The following is a 21203-nucleotide window of genomic DNA, read 5'->3' on the forward strand; positions in this document are numbered from 1 at the left end:
ACTTAACAGCATTTTGGAGGGCGCTAATCTCATTTCGGCTACACTACTTGGATCATGCAAGTTTGATTTCGTTTATTTTATTACCAGAATCCTTTCGTATTGTCTAAACTTTCTTTCTTTTTCTTTTTTCAATTTTCTCTTGCCCTCTTCAACTGTATTATATTGCTTTTGGTCGTTCTTGACACAGGTTTTTTATTTTTTATTTTCTATTTTCCCTTGTATTACTTATGTTTTCAGTTGTTCTTGACACTGAATCTTCTGAAATGCCACTCTGGTATTTTGACTGTTGGAGAGAATGTCATCTTTAGTCTTTGTTGGAGAGTGATGTAGTTATGATAGATGCACTGGTTTCTGATTAGCTACATAACTATTTTTTTGTTGGCCAGCTTAGTAACCCCCTTTTTCTCTATTGCTCTTTTGAAGGGCTTATCTTTTTAGTTAGCCTGTTTGGAACTCAGGAGATTGAACACTGGTGGTGGGGTCTCTTTCAAGTTTTATCTGTTTTGAAGTTATTCTACCTTTATCTCCTTTTTACTTGTTTATATATTTTATCATGCCTTCTGCAGACCTACACAACAAGCACCTTACTGTTTTGTATAATAACATCAGAAGTCTCAGGTCAAACTTTTCTGATGTTTAGTCCTTTCTTTTGCACCAATATCTTAACATTCTTTCTCTTTGTGAGACAAATTTAGATTCTTCTATTGACAGCAACGATGTACATGTAGAGGGTTATTTACCTCTTGTCTGTTTAGACTCTTCCACACATTTGCATGTTCTTGCTATTTTTCTCCACAAGGATTTTCCCAATCTTGAATCTCATGGATGTCCTTTTATTTGTTTGATGTTGCCTTTGCTGCGCTCCACTTCCTATTTGTTAATGATGCTATATCCAACAGTACTGATAATGCATTAAAACTTCATCTTTCAAGCTGTATCTTTGTTTTCAGTGACTTAATGCACACCATTCTAATCACACAGATCTTGCTGGTGAAATCTGTCTTTTCTGTTTCATAGCTTATCCCAAATTGTTACCTTCCTTACACGTTTTCTTGATAATGACCTTCATCAACCATCTTTACTTGATCTTTTTCTCACTTTTGTTCCTGAATCATGTACTATTTCCCCTTCTCCTCCATTGGGTTCTTCTGATCATGTTGTTGATGATGTTGAGATCGATTTTTCTGTTAAGTGTTCAATTGATTGTCTCTATTGTCTTCCATAAGAAGACATTTAACTACAAGAGGATTGATTGTAATGTGCTTTGCAGCTTCCTATATGACACTCCATGGGATCCTATTTTTGGTATGTCTCTGAATGTCGCAAAGAAGGTGAACTCTCTCTCTACCGTACTAAAAAGTATCCTGTATCTCTATATGACCACTATTCGCCCATGTTGGAGTATTGTTGCCACATTTTGACTAGGGTATCTGCTACTAGTCTTTTATTCCTAAACAGGGTTAAATTAAGAATCATTAACCTAATAGATCCCGAACTGTCAACTTGACTCCAACCCCTGTCCCATCGATGAAATGTTGCATCCCTGTGCCTGTTTTACAGGTATTTTAATGAAAGGTGTTCCAACGAACTTTAAGTCCTTGTACCCTCTCAGCATAATTACCTCTGACAAACCCAACAAGCAGCAAGGTCCCACCTATACACAATACAGATCTCTAGATGCCAGAAGGCCTTCTACTCTAATCTAGTTTCTTCTTTCAGACTGCTAAACTTTGAAAATTTTTTCTGGGTTTCTGCTTCCCGGACTATATTGAAATGCAGAAGTTCAAGTGTAATGCAAACAGACATCTTGCTATTCAACTCTCTATTTTTCATTTTTCTTAAACTTTTTCTTCTAGGGGATGGGACATCCAACCAGATGTCTGACATTTACCCCTATTTTAGTGAGTCCAACCAAGAGATCTTTTCAGGATTCTAGCCGTCCCTTTCAGTGCAATCGTTTGTATTTCACTTGCACTTGGTTCACCGGGTATGCTTGCTATGTACTTTTTAAAGTTCTTTTTCATAAGCCCAGTTGCTCCTACATAATATTCCTGCAAATTATGTCTCAAATAGTAGCCCTTACATCAAAGTGGTACTGTGCTTTGTTTGGGATGAAAAAAACAATAAAAGTATTTAATTAAACAATATAAATATAAATATTTTCTTGATTAATGGATGCTCGATATTATAGACAGAACATTAATATTAGATAAATGGAAATTATGAAAACTAAAACTAAAAGTTACATTATTTATTAGTTCATTAAAATTTAAACAAGGAATAAAAAACACCTTCTTATTCCAAAATTAGGCTTTTCTCTTCAGAGGAAATGACTAGTAAAATAAAAATAGAAAATTACTAGTTTTCTATCAAGTTTCAAAATTTGATAGAAAAACAAATGAGTTGAAAATAGTAGAGGGAAGTTGAGCAATAGGTACATTTAAAAAAAGTTTAAACTTTTCTTATTTTCTTAATACAGAAGAACTCATGGCGTAATGGATAAAATGCTATGTGCAATTCAGTTATAAGTGACATTGAATGTTCAATTCTCAGTGTGGAGGATACTCAGAATCCAATTGCAAATTACTTAAGACTTCTACCCAATCATGGCTAACGAATTAAAGCATGCTAACCTCATGGGTTTAATAACGAGTGCTGTTTGAAATTCCCTTCAAATTTCCAAGTCTGGCAAAAAGATTCGACAAGCGACACCTAGACAAGGTTGGATATTGCATTGGTTGAAACATTGTGAAAATACTCAAGATGAGAACAGTAATTCGAATAATTTGTGAGATTCTTATTTAGATTTTCACATTTTTTCCACTGTTTATCGACTCCATTTTTACCATGTCATTTTTTCCGGTGCCAGTTTTACCTAAATTCATTTTAAGTGAAATGACCACTAGCATAACTGTGGTAGTGCAATGATTTTGGCAAAGAGTAGGAATGACAAACAGAATAAAAAAAGGATGAGCAACGACCCTGCTTTCCGAATACTTCTGTGCCTAATTTGTTCCAAATTTAGTAAAATTTGTTTATATTTTTTTTGCAAACAAATAAGTTTTCTTTGCATATCTTTGAATCACGTTTTCATACAACAGTTTCCCACTTTTGTACGCAGCTCTTTGCATTATTGCTGTGTTCTACAAGATGTTTCAAGTTGTGCAGCTTAGGCAGCAGAGGGCAGACAAGTGTGGCATCATATGTTCCTCCTCTTCACACTTGCAAACGATTGAGTCGATTTTCTAGCCCTATGAATAAAAGTGTAGCATCTGTTCTGATGTTACACTCCATCTGCTTTTCCCCAGTTTACAAAGAAGAGGCCTTTCTCGACTAAGACAATTATTATTTTTGTCCTACTTCATAGATCCCCTTTTTAGGGAGCTGGATTTGCCTTACATTAAAAGCTGACCCTCTGTCCTCGTGACGAGACAAGTAAATAGGGTCATCTTTGTTACCTGAATTAGCTGATTTTCTCAGTACGAAACGTCTGTAAAGGGTGAAGGTGGCGTTAATCATTTTCATCTCTGTCACGTAATCGGGACAGAGATAAATACTCTCGAGAGTTCCTACGGTGGCAACGCCATGCATGTTTAATCTAATATTTGCATATGGCGTGATAACGTTTATTAGGAAACGAAATACAACGTAAAAGTTTTTATGGGCTGAGACATGTGTTTCATGTTGTTGGGTATAAAATCTCCGCTCAGATTTTCTGTGGAGTTTTAAAATATTCTTTCTTTTTTATATAGCAAAGAATCTTGAAAAGCAAACGATCTATAATTACCAGGAAGATAAATCTAGAGAAAAGAAGAAGAAATGTTTGTGTGAAATAAAATTGTGTGACCACTTCTTGTGTGTGTGTGTGTGTGTGTGTGTGTGTGTGTGTGTGTGTGTGTGTGTGTGTGTGTGTGTGTGTGTGTGTGTAATTTTGATGTCAACATGACTTTGATAATCACACTTAATTTAATTATTTTTTTTGCTATTTATGTCGTTTACGGACCATGCTATTTGTACAAAGGATTTTCAAGTTAAATTTAATTTTTACGATATCTTTTGTTTATTAAATTGTTAGGTTAAAGAATAGAATAGTCAACAAAGTTCCTCTCTCCATATTCAGAATGGCTTTCAAATAATAACATAATTATTTCAGCACAGTTTATAAATTGCACAAGTACCATTTTTTATTCACTGTTAATCGAATATTTATATGAATAAAAATGCAGTAGTATAAAGTGAAGCCAATGTTCAAAATTCTATTTGAAAAAAATAATTTAATGATGAAAATAAATCCACCAGAATGCTTTACGGTTTATTCATAAACAAGTCAACCATTTTAATCTTTTGTAATATTCGAAAAAAAAAGAAAGAAATTAGTTAATCTTGACCTTTCGAAATTTGAAATGAAATTGGAAGCATTTAAACTGTTGAATAGAAAGTCATTTAAATTGGCTCTAAATTTCCTAGCATGCTCAGATTGCAAGTTACAGAAGCTTTTTATCAAAACAACATTAACTTAATGAAAAGTACCTCATTTATAATTTCACTATTTTATCTTTATACAACAAAGCAACAGCTTTGTATATATTTCTTATGAAAAAAAAAGCATTATCAAAAGAACGAACTTACCTTTTAAGGCACATTCACAATATATCAAATATTTGTGTCGGGAGGTTATATGCAATTGTTAAGGGAAGAGTATATATATGTAGCTGTATGCACCTGTATAGCCATTGGACAAATTCTTATGAGATTTGAAACAATAAATCAATATATGTACAAGGGAGTATATATCTATACTCCTATAATTTTTTTTCTTTGTATTGATATTCATATTAAAAACCCTTTTTCTCTATTTATTTAAAAAGAAAATTTACAAAATTTATTAAATCATTAAGTGCTCAAGCAAGGATTAAGAAAATTAACTTTAATCCATGGATTTTCGGAGATAATCTCTTCTCATCATAAGGAAAAAATCAATAAAATAACAAATTCATGACTTGCATACATTTTTAAAAATTGCAAGTAATTGATGTCTTTATTTATATATGATCTTTTGGGTTCGGATTTTATTGGAATCATTCACTATATACACAGAATCTTGGCGTTGGGTTCTATTGGATTCTTTACTGTTTAAATCCACTTTACCATTTCAAATTCTACGATTTTCGAATTGCTTCTTTGAATATTTTCATAAATATAATGTTTTCTACACAATTCAGAAATTTTCCTTCATAATTTTTTTTTAAACAGATGATAAAAAATTCTTTTGCTTGCAATTTTGCAAATTTTCAAATTTTCAGTAATTTGTTATTTTATTGGTTTTCATCTTCTGATGAAAAAAGCTTTATAAATTTCCCAATTTTATTTTCATCATTTCAATACTTCTTATATTAATGCTTTATTTACAATATCTAACAATATATCACGATAGAATCTAATATAAAATATTTATCTTTATATTATTCAATTAATAAAATCTATACACATGCATACACACATACACCAATATATATATATATATATATATATATATATATATATATATATATATATATACGAGATGCCTTTAATAAGTTTGCAGTATTTCGTAATATGGACACTTTTATTAATAGTAAACATATGAAATTCTAGTCCTCTTTGAAGTAATTTCCTCCAGCTACAATCCACTTGTTGTGTACCGTTCCAACAATTTTTGGAAGGCTCCGTGGAAATCTTCTTGTGTGAGCGTGTCAATGACCCTCGTCACAGCCTCTTTCATCTCCTCAAGAGTCTCATAACGACAGCCCCTAAGGTTTTCCTTGAGCTGAGAGAATAACCAAAAGTCACAGGGAGCAAGGTCTGAACTAGAGGAAGGGTTAGGAACTGTCTTGATCAAATAGTCTGTGACAATGAAAACTACATCCTTTGGACTACATCCTTTGGACAAATTTCACATAAATCTTTTGGGTCTTCTGTTTCTCACGAATAATTGTGTGTACAGTTCCCGCACCACTGACATCAAACTGTGCACTTATTTTCTCTATAGACACGCGGCGGTCCTCATCCTTGAAATTCTGTATTTGGTCAATCAACTCTGGCGTTCTGGCTTCCTTACTCTTCCCACACCTCCTTCCTCAAAAACTGATGTTTGATTCATCCAAGATGGTCAAAAAGCAGTCTGAAGCATTCCATACGTTTCTGTGCCATTTTTTTCCAAATTTAAAACATAATTTTATTGCATATCGTTCTTTTAAAGTCTCCTCACGATCAAATTGCATTTTTGAAATTCACCAAGCTGTGACAATTAGGCTTTAGTAGAGTGCATTCCAATTCCTGCTGTAGCTGTTCATTTGAACTTGAAATCATAAAAAAATGGTCAGTCACCTCATAAGATGTATTGCAATAACATACTGAATTTTCAAGAGTCTACAACAATTTTAAATCCCTGTACGAAAAATGTCTGGAAACTTAGTGAAGGATCCTTATATATATATATATATATATATATATATATATATATATATATATATATATATATATATATATATATATATATGACTAAACATGAATTATTCAGAGTCATTCCATATTTTCTATTACAACGTTTTATTGAATTGCTTATTTCCTAGAACTGCCCGCCTATGGAACTCTGTTCTGTGAGTTTGCTTTCCAGCTGACTACAATATCGGCGTCTTCAAATCAAATGTAAACAAGTTCTGGTTGAGCTGCCTGCTTAAATAATCAAATTCTACCCAATTTCCACCACTACAGATTCTTATGCTGTGTCTCAGTGATCACCGTTCACTCTTTAACCATTATCCTCAAGTGGTCTTTGGGCTTTGATAAGTGGTAACTCCCTTGTAACAAAAAATATCAATTTATCTGCTACATCGATGTTTTATTCTGATTACTCAGTCCGTTTCAAAAATTATCACTTTGTTGTTTGCAAAATAAATTGAAATTCCAGTCAATTTCTTCAATTACATATCTTATCCAGCTGCGCAATGTTTGTGTGTAGCAAACACATTGGAGTAAAATCCACCAGAATAACTTATATGTTAGCAGTCGATTTACTAGAGATGTGGAACTTTCAAGTTGTTTCTTCTAAGAGTATCTGAGTCCACAAATAATCTGTGAAAGTAATGTACATTAAAAAATAATGAAGCAGATCAAAAAAGTTTGTAATACAACGATTCATACGATTTTTGGTCCCCCGACAAAAGAAGGGTGAATCTGTAAATTCATCCTTGTCCTTTCGTCCGTCCGTCCGTTCTTTCGTTTGTCTACACTTTTCTCAATAACTAGGCCTCGGAATTTTTTGAAATTTTGCACAAACGTTAAACATGATATGAGTAAAAAGTAACAGAATGGATTTTCCGGGAAAACTCGGGTTGGTCCCCTAGAAGTGCCTTTTGGGTTAAAATGGCTGAAATTGACAGTTTTGTGCTTATTAAAAAAAATGATGCCTTGGATTTTTATAAAACATTTTGATAACTCTTGGATGTGCCTCAGTGGCTCTTTTAGGGCTGATAAAAACACTCCAATTTTGTGACTATTTACCATATTTGTCCAGAATTTTCTGTGCATGTCTATTTAGCAGTTAAGGCCTTGAGAACTTTTTTTTTTTTTTTGCATGGTGCAGAACTCAAATTTACATATGTTAAGGCCTTGAGAACTTTTTTTTTTTTTTTTGCATGGTGCAGAACTCAAATTTACATATGTTAAGGCCTTGAGAACTTTTTTTTTTTTTTGCATGGTGCAGAACTCAAATTTACATATGTTAAGGCCTTGAGAACTTTTTTTTTTTTTTGCATGGTGCAGAACTCAAATTTACATATGTTAAGGCCTTGAGAACTTTTTTTTTTTTTTTGCATGGTGCAGAACTCAAATTTACATATGTTAAGGCCTTGAGAACTTTTTTTTTTTTTTTTGCATGGTGCAGAACTCAAATTTACATATGTTAAGGCCTTGAGAACTTTTTTTTTTTTTTGCATGGTGCAGAACTCAAATTTACATATGTTAAGGCCTTGAGAACTTTTTTTTTTTTTTTTGCATGGTGCAGAACTCAAATTTACATATGTTAAGGCCTTGAGAACTTTTTTTTTTTTTTTGCATGGTGCAGAACTCAAATTTACATATGTTAAGGCCTAAAACAGCACCGTTTGTTTATTTTCACCAGGATTTTACGTGCCCTTGGGACTTTGGGGGCTAAATGGGGAGGGGCAAATGTTGAACTTAGTCATTTTTTATGCCTCGTTTACTGTGGATTCACGGGAGGGAGCCATGCATGCTTCACTTGTTGGTATTGTGATTTACATTATATGTCTGAAGAGATTGATATGCAGTAAAACATACACCTTAAACGCAACGTCAATCTCTTGGCTATTAATGAATCCAGTTAAAGCATTAAAAAATTAAACCAGCAGAAGAAAACAATCATGACATCATCATCATCATCATCATCATCATCATCATCATCATCATCATCATCATCATGTTAATAAAAGAAACTACAAAACTTGAAAGGTGAATTAGGATTTAATCATTCTAATAGATGCTAATTTACTCCAGATGATTTTCTGCTTTACCGATTGATTGCCCCCAGGGAAAGAGAAGAATGGTCTACCATGCCTAATCTCATATCTTCCGAACTAGCAGACATGTCAAACGAGATCCAGGAATAAATGAAGACTCTTGTGTACTCTTGCTTTAATTTCTGCAAGGCATATACTATTTTTTGTTCATATATTTAAATATTTTAAAATAATTCTGTAAAGGTAAACAAATGAAATATGTGCCTGTGTATGAGGTAAACAAGGTTCTTACTCTTCGGGATTAGTGGATCATTTCTATCAAATATTGTAGGCCTTATAATCTAAAATTGACAAAGAGACTATTATATATATATATAAATATAAATAATATATATGTAATGAATATAATATATATAAATATTATATATATTATATATATATTATTTATAAATTATGCATAATTTATATATATATATATATATATATATATATATATATATATATATAAATTATGCATAATTTATAAATAATATATATATAATATATATAATATTTATATATATTATATTCATTACATATATATTATTAACAATTTTATCAAAACGTTATCGTAAAATTTTCAAATTCAAAATAGTTTTGTGATAAAAAAAAGTGTGTTTGAAGGCTTCTCAATGCAGGAATTATTCAGTCGTTGGAAACAGATAAATAAATAAATAATGATAAATAATTAAAAGATTTCAATAATTTGCAAAAGATATTTATTTATCTGACTGTGAATGATATATTTCCTCAAATATTATTTAAGGCAAGGTCTATTTTCTAGAGATAATAAATGTACATCAACTTTTTATGCTGCTGTTTTCGGTTTGTATTTAAATTGGCCATTACATTTTTTCTTTTTTGAAAAGCTATTTTTTTTTTAATGCTTAAAAATTACGTTAATTGTTTAGGAGAGATAATTCTGTTATCTTTCTTTTTTTTCTAACTTAAGAGAAGTAATTCTGTAACTGTAATTAATCCGCTTGTGTTTTTATGAGGAAAATGTTGGATGTTTCTGCTTTATTATTAATTTCTGGTTTTAATTTTTCTATCAATATCAATTCTTTTAATCTCAGATTTCCTTGAACTTTCTCGATTGTTAGTATTTTAACAATTATATTTTTATTGGGGTTGTGCGTGCAAGATACGTGTTCATAAAAGGCGAGGTCTTTGTGGTGATGTGTTCTTTGATTCGGGTATGCAACGGCCCTTTTGTATTTCCAATATAAGTCTTATTGCATGTGTATACACTGCAAACTACTTATTCCATATGTATACCTTTTATGCACGTAATAATATTTAATAATATAATTTAATACGTCCTATAAAAAGTAAGGGACAGCATATATATATATATATATATATATATATATATATATATATATATATATATATATATATTAATTTTATTTATACAAACATTAATGGCTACATATGTGCATACATGTTTCTGTAATCACCCACGTTGGGGGATTACGTCTTCAGGCCAAGAATTACCGTCGAAAGTGATATTTCCACCAAATACATTTTCCTATTTCGTTTATCAAGTTAGCATGCAACCTGGGTGGGAGTCATAAAATACGGTAAAAGGATGAGTGAGGTCTTTTGAGGATAATAAACATCTTTTTCTTTCCCTTTCCCTTTCCAAGCTAACTTTTGATTTTTATGGCATAAGGTACTTGAGAATTTAGTTTTCTTGTCTTGGAGTCTGTAAGTTAAGAACCTTAGCGATGGTCAGCTAAGTACTGACCGGTGCCTTTTAATCTACATCCACCCACACACACATGCAACACACATACAACACACACATACACAGACACCGCCACACACACACACACACACACACACACACACACACACACACACACACACATTAATACGTATATCCAAAAGCGAATCCATGCTGTACGCTTTTTTTAAAATTTTTTTTTTATTCACAACACACATACTGAAACTAGACAATAACTCTGAAACTACGCAGGAATAGAGTTAAAATTACATTAAGGTAAATAAAACAAGACAAAAATAAATAAAATTAAATAAAAATAAAAATAAAATTAAATTAAAACAAATGAACAAACAAACTATGAATAAATATAAAACGCGAAAGTTATCTAAACCCCACATGTACCTATATATATATATATATATATCAATATACTTATAAATGCCTACATTTTGCCAGACCCGCGCATATATACACACACACATTAGACATACAGAGACGAATAATAGCGTTTTTCTTTACTTCTGTAGCGTGGTAACCCCTTCGTACATTCAATAGTATGCTATCACACTCCAGACGGGTGTACATATATATATATATACATACATACATATATACATATATATATATATATATATATATAAACACACACACATACATACATATATATACACACATATATACATACATACATACATACATACACACATATACATCCACATATAACATATATATAAACAACATTCGGACATTCATACATTCTTGCAGTCTATATTGTTACAACAATCATATACGAGGCAGCCTATTCTAATAGTTCAGAAATATATATGCATATACATACATCTACATACAATACACACAGAAATACATCCATATCCAAACATACACACAGATATATAGATACACATATATATATAAATATACAAACATACATGCATACCTAAAATACACTTATACATACATACTCACACAAATATAGACATATACATATATACCTGTACCTTGCCACCAAATGATACATCTAAAGTAGAGACAGACATGAATACATTTACCATATAAATTCCCTTTTTCTATCAAACTCTACACGCATAGTTATATTTCATAGCCCCACCCGCTTGTTACATTTTCCTAAGTTATAGGTTTTTTCGTAAAAATTTACACTACGTAAAAGTTTATATTGAATTCAGCATGAAGTTCATAGGCCTATCCTGATATTAAGCAAACACTCTTTCGATGGTAAGGCAGATATACATAAGATGTATCACGATACAATAATAATATATAATGACACATGACAGAAATCAGAGTATTTAGGTTATACAAACCGAGTCTATAAGCTTATATATTGTAGTACTTACCTTCATCTTTGTTTATTCACCCCAATTTCCCTATCCCCTTTTTCTTTCATTCACTCTTCATTCCTTACTTTCTTTCATCTATATATTTCTTCATTTTTTTTTTTTTATAAATTACTTTTCCTACCCGGGTATACAAAGATCCTATATCCATACATGCACACACCCAAAAATATCGATATGCATACATTATTACGAGATTCACTCAAAAACAATCTATTACTCGTTTGGTTACAAATATACCTTCATACAGGTACTTGTTTCGGTTAGTAATACCATAACTGCTCGATGAAGTAGAATATTAAGCGACTTACGTAACCCACACCGGTATGATCATAGTTGCGACCCCACTTATCCTCTTTGTGGGGAAGGGGGTTATTTGATGGGGGTTAGTTGTACTCATAGTTGTTCTAGTCTACTAATTTAGAGTTCTTTAAGTGCGTGTATTCTGAAATGTTTGCAGGATATAGCAGTTTCTTTTTTAATATTTAATATTTTTTCTCTGTCTTTAAACCTAGTTATCTCAAGTTTTTCTGATAAGCATAATGGACATGGTGAGTTCAATGAGTGGCAAGTATTGGCCCTCCTAATAATCTTCCATTCTGTACTAGGTGTTTTATTTTCTCTAACTAATTTCCAGTAATATAACGATAAGGAAGTTTCCTTTTCATATGTTTGATTACTCATCGAGCGTGTATGTCCATAGAATCTATTTTTGAAAGTCATTTGGGTACTCCCTATGTAGAATCTTTCGTCCCTTGGGTTCTCCACCGGGAATATCCTAGCTTGGTATACCACTGATGAGGTTAGACATTCATTTTTTATTGGGCATTCCTCAGGCTTTTTACAGTTACATTTATTCACCGCAGTGTTTGCACTATTATTTTCATCTTCTCTATTAGTCGTCTTTAAAATTCTTCTATTATGCTTTTTTATAATCCTTTCTAAGTTATCACTACAGCTATAACTTAATTTTAATGTATTTTTATTAAATATTTTATGTAATATATTATTTGGTGGGAAATGCTTGTTAATAAGTTGTAAAAATTTTGTACCAAGTTTTGTTTTCAACATAATATTAAAGGGGGGTGTGAACCAAATAATTTTCCTACCACGATTTCTAGATCCATTTGTGCTAGTGTTAGTTACTTTATATTTTATCTCTATGTCCTTATACCCACTATTTTTAAGTGCTGTATTATAAATAGCTTTGTAATCATTGAAAGTTACTTCATTAGATGAATTGTTACTTATTCTACTTTCAATAGATAATGGTATATGCTTAATAATGGATGGTGGATGGTTAGACTGCGGGTGTATATAAATAGGGTTAGCATTATCCTTCATATATGGTTAATAAGTATTCGAATCCAGATCTAAATTCGAATACGCGTTATTCATCCATTGAAACAAAGATTTTACCTGTTACTAACCATGATTACAATTTTCTGTTATTTTTCGTTTTATGTGACTAGTAGTTTAAGAGTTAATCAGGTAAATATTTTCACACATCTACATACAGCTACTGTTTCATATATATATGCGTGTGTGTGTGTGTGTGTGTGTGTTTGTGTGTGTTAATATACGCCCCATATGTATCACAAACGTTTCGTTTCCGGGTTAAAACCATCTTCATGTGAGAGTCGAATGGTGTACTGAGAAAACTGGCGAAGGAAGGAATTATTGGTAGCAGCAAATGATCAACATTAATAGACAGTCGGCGCCGGGGTGTTTTTGAGGCAACTATCGAACCAAATTCTGGGGTAATAGTCGTATAAACAGAGAGAAGTTGGCGGTTACGGCACACATTTTAGAATATTGTGCCTTCTTTGAAATGCGAAGTAGTTTATTCTAGGTTTGGGATTTTTCATGTGGATGGGTTAAAATATTTTTTGCTTTTTGAAATTTGTTTCATGATGTATTATTTTTTGAGTTATAGACTAAGATTTGTCTTACGGCAGAGGTGGGGACAGCCATGTTTCTTTTTGTTTTTTTTTGTAGATGTTGAAAAATTGCACTGGGATCTACATTATGCATGGTGAGGTGACGGGATAGGTTAGTGGTTGTGTATTCAATGTAACTATCTGTTTCAAGGTTGTTATAGAATTTACACTTTTCCAAAACGCATTTAAATATATAGATAACATTGGTTCTTTTTAATGATTTTAAATTTTGGGAAACATTGTTTTTGGTTGTAAATTACTTAGTAATAAATGAGTTTTATTTTTATTGTTTGTTGGGGATATATATCTGTGTATGATAATTTTTTTTTTTGCCTTTTCTTCTAATTTAAAGTCTAGTTGCGGTTGATTGCAGCAGAATATTTTAATAGAATTCGGGATGTGATGTTGCGTGATTTTATTTGTGGTGGTAGTTTTTAAGTTCCAAAACATTAATTTTACAATGTAGTTAGGAAATGTATTATTGATAAGAATTTGTTTTATATTTTTTAGTTTGAAGAGTAATGTTTGTTTTAGAATAGAAGTTTAGTTTTGTGTGGTTTAATAAGTTTTTGATGACAGCTATTTTGTAATAGTGAGGCCATTCTCTCTTAAGATTAAAAGGCAAGAATTTGGGTTAGTTATGTTTTTGGTAATTGGGAGTATTGAGTGTATTGTTAGAGGTGTCTATGAGAACATCAGGAATTTCGTTATTAGCGTTCAGTTGTAAAGTAAATTTGTACATAAAGTTTTTTTGTATTTCTTCATTATTATTGGCTGGAATAAGTACATCATCAATACATTGTAGATAAATAGAGGATTTACTTTTAAATATTTTATTGTCGAGGGTACTCATGTAGAGTTCGCTAAAGATCGAACCAAGAACCGATCTCATGAAAACTCCATATATTTTCATCTTAATGTTGTTTTTGAAATCATAAAATATATTTTAGTAATGCAGATAATTGATAAATTTTTAATTATTTTTTATTGATTTTAAGTGGAGAGAAAGACAAATTGTTGCAAATATTGTCGGGGATTATATTTACAGTTTTTGTGACGGATACATACATGAATAAGCTTTCTACTTCGAAAGGGTCAATAATTTTATCGTCGGGTTTCTTTGTTTTTAGGATTTGTAATAGTTCTTTGTTGATTTAACACTATTTATTGGCTAAATATGAGCTGATAAGTTCATTTACGATTTTTGTTATGGAATAGATTGAAGAGATTACTGGTGATATGATAGGTCGGAGAGGAGTTGCGTTTATGTATTTTAATGGTTCCATATAGATAACCCGATTTTGTAGTCGCTAACAATTTTGAGAATTTGGTAATTCTCGATTTGTGCATTATTGACCATGGTGAGTTTGCTGACTTGTGACGTTAATATACTCGTGGAGATGTTAATTTATGGGGATTTTATATGGCCCTCGAGAATAGTTTGCAGTTTTGCATGATAGTGAGATTTATTGTGTATTACAAATATATTTCTTTTATCGTTTTTTATCATGACATTTTTGTGCTTGCATAGATCATAAACAATATTTTAAAGGTTTAATTTTATTTTTTTTAATTTGATTTAATTTAATTTGATGTTTTTAATTTGATTTAATTTAATTTGATGTTTTTAATTTGATTTAATTTAATTTGATGTCTTTAATTTGATTTAATTTAATTTGATGTTTTTAAAGTTGATTTAATTTAATTTGATTTTTTAAAAATTTGATTTAATTTAATTTGATTTTTTTAAATTTGATTTAATTTAATTTGATTTTTTTAAATTTAATTTAATTTGATTTGATGTTTTTAATTTGATTTAATTTAATTTGATGTTTTTAAAGTTGATTTAATTTAATTTGATTTTTTCTTGTAATTTTCTTGTTCAGTCTTCTTCTGCGTTCAGTAAGTCATGTAAGCCGTGGTGTTTGGTAAGTTTATTTTCTTGCTTCTAGTTTAGTTATAATTTTGTATAGTAATTTTATTTCTGCTTTTTTGTTTTGGTGGTTGAACTAATTGAATAGGTGGCAATTCAGTCCAAGGTTTAATAATTAAAATCATATTCTGATAGGTTGAGGTAATGTTGTATGTGGTTGGGTAATAGGATGATTCATTTGTATAGGGAATTTAATTTTTTGAATCGATGTGAGTGTTCAAAATTAGTAACAATATCTGTAAGTCATTGTTTGTGCTCAGTAATTTGTTCTTCAGTAATCCGGTCATTCAGCTGATGTTCTAGTTCATCAAGTGCCACAGTGTGTATTCAAATTACTTCTTAGGCGATAGTAATTTGCCTTTTAATTAATATAATTCAGAATTCTTGGATTGTAGTATTGTGTTGCACTGCAGGATCATATACTTTGAATTGTGTATATTTCGTCAGAATGTTTCATATAAATATACATTGTTCAAGAAAAAAGAGTTTCTGTTTAATTAGGCCTTTTTTATTTTTTTCGATTTTCTCATCTTTTGTGTGGAAAATCAAAAACGCTAATTTATGCCCATATGTATAAAAAATATTTTCACTCTGTTGTGGAAGCATCTTTAGGTGGTATGCTGAGAAAGAATGGTAAGAGATGGAATTAGTAGTAGCAACGAATGGTCAGTAGTCATAGGCAGCTGACGCTGGGGTGTTTTTAAGGCTAGTAGTGAACCAAATTCTGAGGTAAGTAATAGGGTTACATAGAGCGAGAGGGGTAATAAGCACATGACATATTCCACACTTTTTAACCTTATACAAAAAATAACAATGTAATGGACACAACTCTTTTTTATAGTTTTCAAGTAAAATATGAATTATTTTCCTTGCTGATGTTTCGTTTTTTATAGTTTTCAAGTAAAATTTGAATTATTTTCCTTGCCGATGTTTCGTTTCCGGACACTTTTTTAAAAAGGTGTCCATATTATAAGTTGTTTGAGTGGAAGTACACCATATTTTTAATAATCTGTAGCAAAGTAGGATATTTTAGAGCAAATAACATGGCTCAACGATAACAGATATAAGTAGGCCACAACATACCTCAAGATATGTTTATACGTTAGAAGAAAAACTGTACATTGTTGTCTATGAATTGCATACAAGATAACATTGGTTGGCCTTTTGGCTAATATTAGAGTATAGTATCTATTCTAGTATTACACTTCATCTGTTCTGTCTTCAGTCAGTGAATGAGAGATCCTTCTAGATTGACACAATTTTAATTTTTTTTCCAACTCAGAGTGCCCCGTTTTTAGGAGCTGGATTTCCCGAGATTAAGAACTATCTTTAAAAAGTAAATACTAAAATGTATTAATATAAATTAATACATTAACAAAAATACATAATCTAAAAAGCCAATAATGTATAGCATAAAATAATATGCATTAATAAAAAATGAATTATTTATATATGTAGCTGAATCTTTATTTTCTATAAATCTGATACTCTTTAACAAACAGATATCTTTGCATGTTTCTTTTTGTAAACGGAGAGATCTTTTGAGAAGAGGGGAGTTTTTCTCGAAATATCAAAATAATTTCCACCATTTTGGATTGTAATTATAGTAGGTGAAACCAGTAACGCGCCAAGCAAACTACCACATATTTTACGTACATGCGTACACACACACAAATATATATATATATATATGTATATATATATATATATATATATATATATATACATGCATATATATATATATATATATATATATATATATATATATATTTCCATCAAACCTCTGGCCTTGATCGAGGAAAGACTAAAACTTGCTGCCATGCTTTCTTAAATAACAGTAAGAGGAAACTTGCTTCTAAATATTTCTCATATGTTACATCTCCCCTCTTTTGGAAATAGGATGCAATTATGAATATCTCCAGTATCAAATAATCCTTATACACTATGAAATTTACTTTATGTATGAAAACCAAAGAGGGAAGATACAACATATGAAAAATATTTGGAATTAAGTCTTCTCTTGCTGTTATTTCAGATCGTTTGAAACCATAGCAGCAAGATTTTATCTCTCCTTCATCAAGGGTAGAGGTTTGGGCGAAATATCAGATATTTTGTAATTTATATACAAAACTAGGAAAACAAATGACTACGATTAAAATATTGGTAAATATGCTGTATCTTTCCACCCACAAAAAATCCTTTAAAATTACGATTATTATAGGTTTTCGAGGGTGCTGAAAAAAATACCAGGAAACAATTTCCAAGATATGAAACAGAACAACTTTGAAGAACTTTATGCTTACGATTATTGACATTCAAATGCGCACTAAAGATTTTGTCTAGAATCCTTATTCTAATTGTAATCAAAATCATGTAATAGATTTTGATTCTAGAAAAGGTATAAAGATTAGGTTCTTGTCTAAAATTCTTCCTATATTAAAAACAAACATAAAATATCATTATAGTGTATGTACCCGTGATGACACGAAAATATTACATTCCCAAAATCATTTAAATTAGTCATGTTTTAATTTTATAAAGTAGACTGTTTTCAAGCGATTAATCGGAATTCATAGGCATTACAATATACATCGATTAAGGATGAATTATTATTGTGGCAAGTCAAACAAAGAAAGTCGGATGATCATAAAATTTGATTTTCTTATTTAAAAATAAAACTACTTGATCAATTTACATAGTTTTTGGAATATGATATTTTCGTTTCGTCGTACATCATACATTTTTCTTTATTTTCGTTTTTAATATAGGGTTGATTCTGGACAAGAATCAAACTCTGAAGTTTTCAGTTTAAGCGGTTTTGAGAAGAAATTGAAGTTCAGGGAATTTTTCTTAATTACAGTTTAATGACTATGCATATTTATTCCAACAGTGCTCAATATAGGAGAAAAAGCTTATTAGTGATATAAAATTAATGCTTATGTCAAGTAAGCAACACATTAGACACACGGTTTTTCTCAGAAATGCTGCAAACGTTTCTGTGTAGCTTACTTCCTATAAGTATATTTTCATACTATATATATATATATATATATATGGAAAGAGAGAGAGAGAGAGAGAGAGAGAGAGAGAGAGAGAGAGAGAAAGAGAGAGATAAACAGACAGAATATAAGTTTTTGTTTGGGTCAAACATTTTTTGCTATACATTTGCAAACTAATAATTCTGTGTATCTTATTTGCCAAACTTTGCATTCATACTAAGCTCTATTCACATAATGAACACTGTTGAAGTAAATACTGAATATACATACATATATCTATAATATAAAGCTGAACGTCTTGTGTCTGGTCACGAATATGCTCCTATATGGCTGACTATTATAGAAAACTGATCACATATAATGATAGAAGATGTATCGAGACACAGGCATGGGTATGTTTGATCTGGCATAATGATGATTCATTAAAATTGTGGGGTCTGCATACGCGCCTGCTCCACAAAGTATGGAAATAAAAAAATTTAAAAATTAAAAAAAAACGTTTACAAGTGTTTTTAATATAGATGTATATAATAATACTTTGATAAGTATGTTTTAACTTAAATAGGGACGATATAATAAAATTGTAGGGTCTGCGTTCGCGCCTGGTCTCCATAGAATGGAAATAGGCACAAACTTTAATAAAGACTTTTCATATCTATCTGCGTAATTATACTTTGATAATTATGTTTCAGTTTGAAGAAATATGGTATAATAAAATTATGGGGTGTTCGTTCGCGCCTGACCTCCATAGAATGGAAATATGTCACAAAGTTTAACAAGGTTTTTTTTTAATATAGATCCACAGAATATTGTGATAAGTGTTTCAGTGTGAACAGGTATGGTATAATAAATTATGGGGGTTATCTATTTTATTTTTACTTTCATCATATTTCGCTTTGGTTTTGAAACCCCCAAATTCGAAGCTATCCCTTTACAACCCTTCCTTTTCATAATCTATCATACTTTCATAAATCAGAGTCCATTTTCTGTAGGCTGTTTTTGAACCCAGTCAACGATAGGTACTTTTGCTAGTATATATATATATATATTATTATTATTATTTTATAATATGTATGTATATGCATACAATAGTGATACTTATGGATAAAAATAACAAGAACAAACGAAATAGATATTTTATACTTACAATTCATCGGTGTCTTTAAGACTCATTGTATTATCCAATTTGCCAGTAGATTGTGATTTAGTTTCCAGTTTATGAACGAAAAAATGCAAAAATGAAAAGATAAATCAAGAATTCCTGATCAAAGATTCCTTCGTCACCGTCACCAATCTAAAAATAAAAATGTGCGTTTCTGTTTGGTTTCGAAACTAAAACTCAGAAAAACTTGATAACGAGTAATTAAGTTTGACCGTTTGGATTTGAGTTGTTTTTTTTCCAATTCCGTTTTCGTAATTGTGTTGTGTTTTTCGCAAGAACAGGAAATAAAAAAATAAGAAAACGATTTGAACATTTATATTTCGATTTTAGGTTTCCTGGTATGACCCTCTTCTGGACAGATGCTCTCTGCTGATAACGTATGCACCACAACTTAGTTTCAAAGGATGAGGCAGGAAATAATGTCATCGCAACATACACATTTATGTGCGCGCACGCGCGTGTGCGCGCACACACACACGCACACATAACTCAGATACACAACCTATTTGTCAATAGACAAGTGAATCCAATTTTTTATAATAACATTATAAATAGTGGTTCTTATAAAAACATTGCACGCTTTAAAAGTACACAACCATATATATATATATATATATATATATATATATATATATATATATATATATATATATATATATATAATATAATGTATATATATATATATATAATCGCAGGTCGGGCGTTGCTCAGTCGTTAAAGACGCATAAATACTTTATTTAAACAGTTCATGTTTTGCAAGTAAAAAAAAAAATATATATATATACTCGAGCTGAGATCGAAACCAACACCTTTCACATGTTTGAATGCACTATACACCAAATTTCAAGTCTGTAGATAAAAAAAATAGGTTGATAAGTGTCCTTACACGCATTTTCGCATTTATATATATATATATATATATATATATATATATATATATATATATATATATATATATATAAATGCGAAAATGCGTGTAAGGACACTATATATATATATATATATATATATCAATGTCTGTGTATATGTGTGTTGATGTGTGCCTTATAGGAAAAAGAAGGTTAGAGAATCTACATAAAATCTAAAAGTATATTTTTATGTAAAACAAAACGGGTAATATAATGGGAACATTCCTGAATCCAAGGGAGCTATAGACAGATTTTTTCAGGGGTAGAGTTTTTGCACTCATAATTTGGCAAGAAAATAACATGTAATTTCAATGCATTTTTACAACATGATATTTTTTTTAAAAGCTTCTTTTCGGACTAGGGAGGGGACAAGAAACTCGGAAAAGGTGGTTTTAATTTTTATTTTTTTTAATTAAACGGTTGCGATAAATGTAAGATTATAGATTTATATTTGGTAAGTGGTATATAGTAATTGAAACATGCTCAACATTATAGATGGAGCAGGTTTGTTTATTTAATCAAACCTGTTCCATCTAGCGTTGCCCGAGAGAGAAAGAAACTTTTTTGTCTTTTGTTATCTCAGTGTAACCTGGGAGCTATAATATAATGCAATGTTATATTT

At 30.7% G+C, this 21203-nt stretch overlaps 1 long non-coding RNA gene across 2 annotated transcripts in view; it reads right to left on the bottom strand.

The window, feature by feature from the left end:
* LOC145256268 (uncharacterized) overlaps positions 1-20070 on the bottom strand; it is a 78213-nt gene extending 58143 nt beyond the window's left edge. The window contains exon 1 of one of the 2 annotated variants that reach the window (XR_013863955.1): positions 19659-20070. This is a non-coding gene — a long non-coding RNA (uncharacterized LOC145256268). The remainder of the gene's footprint in view (positions 1-19658) is intronic. The other variant, XR_013863951.1, reaches the window with a different exon arrangement.
* Positions 20071-21203: the final 1133 nt, after the last annotated feature.

Source organism: Euprymna scolopes, chromosome 3 (genome assembly GCF_053919585.1).
Source record: "Euprymna scolopes isolate OS-2025 chromosome 3, ASM5391958v1, whole genome shotgun sequence".
In the NCBI taxonomy this organism is placed as follows: domain Eukaryota; kingdom Metazoa; phylum Mollusca; class Cephalopoda; order Sepiida; family Sepiolidae; genus Euprymna; species Euprymna scolopes.